Raw genomic sequence first — 8590 nt, 5'->3', positions numbered from 1 at the left:
TTATTTGATCTTGATGCTTTCTTGTTTTGTGTCTTTTATTGTTTTTCATATACATTTTTTCATTCATAGTGTTTAAACATTAAAGATTTCTAAGTTTGGTGTCTTGCATGTTTTCTTTGCATCAAAATTTTTTTTTCAAAAATATGTTCTTGATGTTCATCATGATCTTCAAAGTGATCTTGGTGTTCATCTTGACATTCATAGTATTCTTGCATGCATTATGTGTTTTGATTCATAATTTTCATGTTGTGAGTTATATTTGTGTCTTTCTCTCTCATAATTAAAAATTCAAAAAATCAAAAAAAAAAATCTTTTTCCTTAATTTTCTCATAATTTTCGAAAATTTGAGTTGACTTAGTCAAAAAATTTTAAAATTAGTTGTTTCTTACAAGTCAAGTCAAATTTTCAATTTTAAAAATCTTATCTTTTCAAAACTTTTTCAAAAATCAAATCTTTTTCATTTTTTCTTACTAATTTTCGAGAATTTCTTTTTAAAAATGTTTTTCAAAAATCTTTTTCTTAGTTTTATCTTTATTTTCAAAAATTATGCTAACAATTAATGTGATTGATTAAAAAATTTGAAGTTTGTTACTTTCTTATTAAGAAAGGTTCAATCTTTAAATTCTAGAATCTTATCTTTTAGATTCTTGTTAGTTAAATAATTAATTTTAATTTTAAAAAAATTAAATCTATCTTATCTTATATTTTATATCATATCTTTTTCAAAATTTTATCTTTTTCAAAAATTTGATTTAAAATATCTTATCTAACTTCTTATCTTCTTATCTTTTCAAATTTGATTTTAATATCTTTTCCAACTATTTTTTTTTGACTTTTTGTTTGTTTCTTATCTTTTTCAAAACCACCTAACTACTCTCCCCTCTCTAATTTTCGAAAATACCTCCCTCTTTTTCAAAAATTATTTTTAATTAACTAATTGTTTTAAAATTTTAATTTTAATTCTATCTCATCTTTAATTTTCGAAAATCATTAACTCCTTGTCAAAATTAATTTTCGAATTCTTTCCCTCTCCTCTTCTTCTATTTATTTATTTATTCACTAACACTTCTCTTCACCTCTCTTTATCTCAAATCACTGCCCCTATCCTTACCCTTGTGTTTGGATTCTCCTTTCTTTATTCCCTTTTTCTTCTACTAATAATAAGGAACCTCTTTACTGTGACATAGATGATTCCTCTTCTTTTCTTGTTCTTTTCTCTTTCATATGAGCAGGCAAAAGAAAAAAGGCACTCTTGTTGAAGCTGATCCTGAACCTGAAAGGACTCTGAAGAGGAAACTAAGAGAAGCTAAATTACAACAATTCATGGGCAACCTTTCTAAAATTTTTGAACAAGAGAAGGAGATGGCAGCCGAACCCAACAACAATAATGCAAGGAGGATGCTTGGTGATTTTACTACACCCACGTCCAAGTTTGATGGAAGAAGCATCTCAATTCATGCCACTGGGGCAAACAATTTTGAGATGAAACCTCAATTAGTTGCTCTAATGTAACAGAACTGCAAGTTTCATGGACTTCCATCTGAAGATCCTTACCAGTTTTTAACTGAGTTCTTGCAGATTTGTGAGACTGTTAAGACGAATGGAGTAGATCCTGAAGTCTACAGGCTCATGCTTTTCCCTTTTGCTGTAAGAGACAAAGCTAGAATATGGTTGAACTCACAACTTAAAGATAGCCTGGACGCCTAGGATAAGCTGGTCACGGCCTTCTTGGATAAATTCTTTCCTCCTCAAAAGCTGAGAAAGCTTAGAGTGGATGTTCAGACCTTCAAGCAAAAAGATGGTGAATCCTTCTATGAAGCTTGGAAAAGATACAAGCAGATGACAAAAAAGTGTCCTTTTGACATGTTTTCAGAGTGGACCATATTAGATATATTCTATTATGGTCTATCTGAGTTTTCCATGATGTCACTGGACCACTCTGTAGGTAGATCCATTCACCTAAAGAAAACATCTGCAGAAGCTCAGGAACTTATTGACATGGTTGCAAATAACAAATTCATGTACACTTCTGAGAGGAATTCTGTGAATAACGGGATGCCTCAGAGGAAGGGAGTTCTTGAAATTGATGCTCTGAATGCCATATTGGTTCAGAACAAAGTGTTGACTCAGCAAGTCAACATGATTTCTCAAAGTTTGAATGGATGGCAAAATGCATCCAACAGCGCTAAAGAGGCATCTTCTGAAGAAGAAGCTTATGATCCTAAAAACCCTGTAATGGCAGAGGTAAATTATATGGGTGAACCTTATGGAAACACCTATAATTCATCATGGAGAAATCATCCAAATTTCTCATGGAAGGATCAACAAAAGCCTCAACAAAACTTTAATAATGGTGGAAGAAATAGGCTCAGCAATATCAAGCCTTATCCATCATCTTCTCAGCAACAGACAGAGAATTATAAACAGAATACCTCTAACTTAACAAATTTAGTCTCTGATCTGTCTAAGGCTACTTTAAGTTTCATGAATGAAACAAGATCCTCCATCAGAAATCTGGAGGCACAAGTGGGCCAGCTGAGTAAGAAAATCACTGAAACCCCTCCTAGTACTCTCCCAAGCAATACTGAAGAGAATCCAAAAAGAGAGTGCAAGGCCATTGACATAGTCAACACGGACGAACCTAGAGAGGAAAGAGAGGACATGAATCCCAATGAGGAAAACCTCATGGGACGCCTCTCAAGCAAGAAGGAGTTCCCTATTAAGGATCTAAAGGAATCTGAGGCTCACATAGAGACCATAGAGATTCCACTAAATCTCCTTCTGCCATTCATGAGCTCTGAAGACTATTCTTCCTCTGAAGAGGATGAAGATGTAACTGGAGAGCAAGTTGCTCAATATCTAGGAGCTATCATGAAGCTGAATGCCAAGTTGTTTGGTAATGAGATTTGGGAAGGTGAACATCCCTTGCTCATTAGTGAACTAAATACATGGGTTCAGCAAACTTTACCTCAAAAGAAACAAGATCCTGGGAAATTCTTAATACCCTGTACCATAGGCACCATGACCCTTGAGAAAGCTCTGTGTGACCTAGGGTCAGGCATAAATCTTATGCCACTCTCTGTAATAGAGAAGCTGGGGATCATTGAGGTACAACCTGCCTTATTCTCATTACAATTGGCAGAGAAGTCAGTAAGACAAGCTTATAGATTAGTAGAGGACGTGTTGGTAAAGGTTAAAGGCCTTTACATTCCTGCTGATTTCATAATCTTAGACAGTAGGAAGGAGGAGGATGAATGCATCATCCTTGGAAGACCTTTCCTAGCCACAGCAGAAGCTGTGATAGATGTTAACAGAGGAGAATTAGTCCTTCAATTAAATGGGGACTACCTTGTGTTCAAGGCACACGACTATCCTTCTGTAACAAGGGAGAGTAAGCATGCAGAGCTTCTCTCAGTACAGAGTCAAACAGAGCTCCCACAATCAAACTCTAAGTTTCGTGTTGGGAGGCCACAACCAAACTCTAAGTTTGGTGTTGAATCCCCACAACCAAACTCTAAGTTTGGTGTTGGGAGGCTGATGAGCGGATAATTTATACGCTTTTTGGCATTGTTTTTAGGTAGTTTTTAGTAAGTTCAAGCTACTTTTAGGGATGTTTTCATTTGTTTTTATGTTAAATTCACATTTTTGGACGTTACTATGAGTTTGTGTGTTTTTCTGTGATTTCAGGTAATTTCTGGCTGAAATTGAGGGACTTGAGCAAAACTCTGATAGGAGGCTGACAAAGGACTGCTGATGCTGTTGGAATCTGACCTCCCTGCACTCAAAATAGATTTTCTAGAGATACAGAATTCCAAATGGGGCTCTCTTAACGGCGTTGGAAATTAGACATCCAGAGCTTTCCAGCAATATATAATAGTCCATACTTTATTTGAGAATTGACGACGTAAAGTGGCGCTCAACGCCAAGTACATGCTGTTGTCTAGAGTTAAACGCCAGAAACACGTCACGACCCGGAGTTGAACGCCCAAAACACGTTATAACTTGGCGTTCAACTCCAATAAAAGCCTCAGCTCGTGGATAGATCAAGCTCAGCCCAAACATACACCAAGTGGGCCCCGGAAGTGGATTTATGCATCAATTACTTACTCATGTAAACCCTAGTAGCTAGTTTAGTATAAATAAGACTTTTTACTAGTGTATTAGTCATCTTTGGTCTCAGTTTTGTTTTATTCTTCATCTTAAGAGGCTATTGATCACATTTTAGGGGGCTGGCCATTCGGCCTTGCCTGAACCTTTCACTTATGTATTTTCAACGGTGGAGTTTTTACACACCATAGATTAAGGGTGTGGAGCTCTGCTGTACCTCAAGTTTCAATACAATTACTATTATTTTCTATTCAATTCTCTTTTATTCTTATTCCAAGATATACGTTGCACTTCAACTTGATGAATGTGATGATCCGTGACACTCATCATCATTCTCACCTATGAACGCGCGTGACTGACAACTACTTCCGTTCTACCTTAGGCCGGGCGCATATCTCTTAGATTCCCCAACAGAATCTTTGTGGTATAAGCTAGATAGATGGCAGCATTCATGGGAATCCGAAAAGTCTAACCTTGTCTGTGGTATTCCGAGTAGGTTTCCGGTATTGAATGACTGTGACGAGCTTCAAACTCCTGAAGGCTGGGCGTTAGTGACAGATACAAAAGAATCAATGGATTCTATTCCACCCTGATTGAGAACCGATAGATGATTAGTCGTGCTGTGACATAGCATTTGGACCATTTTCACTGAGAGGATGGGATGTAGCCATTGTCAAGGGTGATGCCTCCAGACGATTAGCCGTGCAGTGACAGCGCATAGGACCATTTTCCCGAGAGGATGAAAAGTAGCCATTGATGACGGTGATGCCCTACATACAGCTTGCCATGGAAAGGAGTAGGAAGGATTGGATGAATGTAATAAGAAAATAGAGATTCGACAGGATTTTAGCATCTCCACACGCCTATCTGAAATCCCCACCATTAATTTACATAAGTATTTCTATCCTATTTTATTTTCTGTTTATTATTAATTTTTGAACTCATCATAAACCATTTAATCTGCCTGACTGAGATTTACAGGGTGACCATAGCTTGCTTCATACCAACAATCTCTGTGGGATCGACCCTTACTCACGTAAGGTATTACTTGGACGACCCAGTACACTTGCTGGTTAAGATGAATGGAGTTGTGTCCACACATAATCAATAGCCATTAAATAAATCTCATGCAAATACAAAGAGGGTCACAATTTCGTCCACCAAATTTTTGGCGCCGTTGCCGGGGATTGTTCGAGTATGAACAACTGACGGTTCATCTTGTTGCTCAGATTAGGTAATTTTCTTTTCAAAAATCTTTTTCAAAATTTTTCTTTTCTTTTTCGTTTTTTCCAAAAATATTTTCGAAAAAAATTAATAAAAATCCAAAAAAATTAGAAAATCATAAAAATAAAAAATATTTTGTGTTTCTTGTTTGAATCTTGAGTCAACTTTTAAGTTTGGTGTCAATTTCATGCTTTAAAAATTTTTCTTGCATTTTTTGAAAAATACATGCATTCATAGTGTTCTTCATGATCTTCAAGTTGTTCTTGACAAGTCTTCTTGTTTGATCTTGATGATTTCTTGTTTTGTGTTGTTTGTTGTTTTTTATGTGCATTTTTCGTTTGTTAGAGTCCATGCATTAAAGATTTCTAAGTTTGGTGTCTTGCATATTTTCTTTGCATAAAAAATTTTTCAAAATTATGTTCTTGATGTTCATCATGATCTTCAAAGTGTTCTTGGTGTTCATCTTGACATTCATAGTGTTCTTGCATGCATTCTTTGTTTTGATCCATAAAGAAAAGAGAAAAACACAAAAATGACGTTTTTAATTTTTCTCTCTCATGATTAAAAATTAAAAAAAAATCAAAAAAATATCTTTTCCTTATTTTTCTCATAATTTTCGAAAATTTGAGTTGACTTAGTCAAAAATTTTCAAAATTAGTTGTTTCTTACAAGTCAAGTCAAATTTTCAATTTTAAAAATCTTATCTTTTCAAAATCTTTCTCAAAAATTATATCTTTTTCATTTTTTTTATTTTTTCGAAAATTTCAAAAATTCTTTTTCAAAATATTTTCAAAATCTTTTTCTTATCTTTATATCATATTTTCGAAAATTCACTAACAATTAATGTGATTAATTCAAAAATTTGAAGTTTGTTACTTTCTTGTTAAGAAAGGTTCAATCTTTAAGTTCTAGAATCTCATCTTGTAGTTTCTTGTTAGTGAAGTAAGTAATTTTAAATTTAAAAATTAAAATCATTTTTTATCTTTTTATCTTATCTTTTTACCTTATGTTTTTATCTTTTTCAAAATTTGACTTTAAAAGATCTTTTCTATCTTCCTATCTTCTTATCTTTTTAAAATTAAAAACTTCAAATCTTTTTCAATCAACCAACTAACTTTTTGTTTGTTTCTTATCTTTTTCAAAACCAACTAACTACCTATCCCTCTCTAATTTTCGAAAATACCTCTCTCTTTTTCAAAAATTCTTTTTAATTGTTTTAAATTTTAATTTTAATCATATCTTATCTTTAATTTTCGAAAATAACCAACCACTTTTTCAAAATTATTTTCGAAATTCTCTATCTCTTTTCTTATTCTATTTAATTATTTATTTACTAACACTTCTCTTCACCTCTCTTCATCTAAAAATCCGAACCCAATCTATCCCTTGTGTTTGGATTCTTCACTTTTCTTTCTTCTACCCCCTTCTTTTTCTACTGACATAAAGGAATCTCTATGCTGTGACATAGAGGATTCCTCTTTCTTTTCTTGTTTTCTTCTCTTTCATATGAGCAGGAACAAGGACAAAAGCACTGTTGTTGAAGCTGATCCTGAACCTGAAAGGACTTTGAAGAGGAAACTAAGAGAAGCTAAATTACAACATTCCAGAAGTAACCTTTCAGAAAATTTTGAACAAGAGAAGGAGATGGCAGCCGAACCCAATAATGATAATGCAAGGAGGATGCTTGGTGACTTTACCAAACCCACGCCCAAATTTGATAGAAGAAGCATCTCCATTCCTGCCATTGGAGCTAATAATTTTGAGCTTAAGCCTCAACTAGTTGCTTTAATGCAATAGAACTGCAAGTTTTATGGACTTCCATCTGAAGATCCTTACCAGTTTTTAACTGAGTTCTTGCAGATTTGTGAGACTGTAAAGACGAATGGAATAGATCCTGAAGTCTACAGACTCATGCTTTTCCCTTTTGCTGTAAGAGACAGAGCTAGAATATGGTTGGATTCACAACCTAAGGATAGCCTGGACTCATGGGATAAGCTGGTCACTGCTTTCTTGGATAAATTTTTTCCTCCTCAAAAGCTGAGCAAGCTTAGAGTGGATGTTCAAACCTTCAAACAAAAAGATGGTGAATCCCTCTATGAAGCTTGGGAAAGGTACAAGCAGTTGACCAAAAGGTGTCCATCTGACATGTTTTCAGAATGGACCATATTAGATATATTCTATTATGGTCTATTTGAATTTTCAAAAATGTCATTGGACCATTCTGCAGGTGGATCCATTCACCTAAAGAAAACACCTACAGAAGCTCAAGAGCTTATTAACATGGTTGCAAATAACCAATTCATGTACACTTCTGAGAGGAATTCCATTAATAATTGGACGCCTCAAAGGAAGGGAGTTCTTGAAATTGATGCTCTGAATGCCATATTGGCTCAGAACAAAGTGTTGACTCAGCAAGTCAACATGATCTCTCAAAGTCTGAATGGATGGCAAAATGCATCCAACAGTACTAAAGAGGCAGCTTCTGAAGAAGCTTATGATCCTGAGAACCCTGCAATAGCAGAGGTAAATTATATGGGTGAAACTTATGGAAACACCTATAATCCATCATGGAGAAATCATCCAAATTTCTCATGGAAGGATCAACAAAAGCCTCAACAAGGCTTTAACAATGGTGGACGCAATAGGCTAAGCAATAGCAAGCCTTTTCCATCATTTTCTCAGCAACAGACAGAGAATTCTGAACAAAACACTTCTAATTTAGCCAATTTAGTCTCTGATCTGTCAAAGGCCACTTTCAGTTTCATGAGTGAAATAAGATCCTCCATCAGAAATCTAGAGGCACAAGTGGGCCAGCTGAGTAAGAAAGTCATTGAAACTCCTCCCAGTATTTTCCCAAGCAATACAGAAGAGAATCCAAAAGGAGAGTGCAAGGCCATTGATTTAATCAATATGGCCGAATGCACAAGAGAGGAGGAGGACGAAAATCCTAGTGAGGAGGACCTCCTGGGACGTCTCTCAAGCAAGAGGGAGTTTCCTATTAAGGATCCAAAGGAATCTGAGGCTCAAATAGAGACCATAGAGATTCCATTAAATCTCCTTCTGCCATTCATGAGCTCTGAAGACCATTCTTCCTCTGAAGAGGATGAAGATGTGACTGGAGAGTAAGTTGCTCAATATTTAGGAGCTATCATGAAGCTGAATGCCAAGTTGTTTGGTAATGAGACTTGGGAAAGTGAACCTCCCTTGCTCATTAGTGAACTAGATACCTGGATTCAGCAAATTTTACCTCAAAAGAAAC

The 8590-nt window shown here is 35.2% G+C and overlaps 1 non-coding gene across 1 annotated transcript; it reads right to left on the bottom strand.

The window, feature by feature from the left end:
• Positions 1-7374: 7374 nt before the first annotated feature.
• On the bottom strand, positions 7375-7478 carry LOC112767054 (small nucleolar RNA R71). Its single transcript, XR_003184694.1, has one exon. It is a non-coding gene; the product is annotated as a small nucleolar RNA R71 (small nucleolar RNA).
• Between the last annotated feature and the right edge of the window lie 1112 nt (positions 7479-8590).

The sequence above is a fragment of the Arachis hypogaea genome, chromosome 2, assembly GCF_003086295.3.
Source record: "Arachis hypogaea cultivar Tifrunner chromosome 2, arahy.Tifrunner.gnm2.J5K5, whole genome shotgun sequence".
Taxonomy (NCBI): domain Eukaryota; kingdom Viridiplantae; phylum Streptophyta; class Magnoliopsida; order Fabales; family Fabaceae; genus Arachis; species Arachis hypogaea.
The sequence above is the reverse complement of the archived record's forward strand: the minus strand, read 5'-3'. Positions and strand labels throughout refer to the sequence as shown.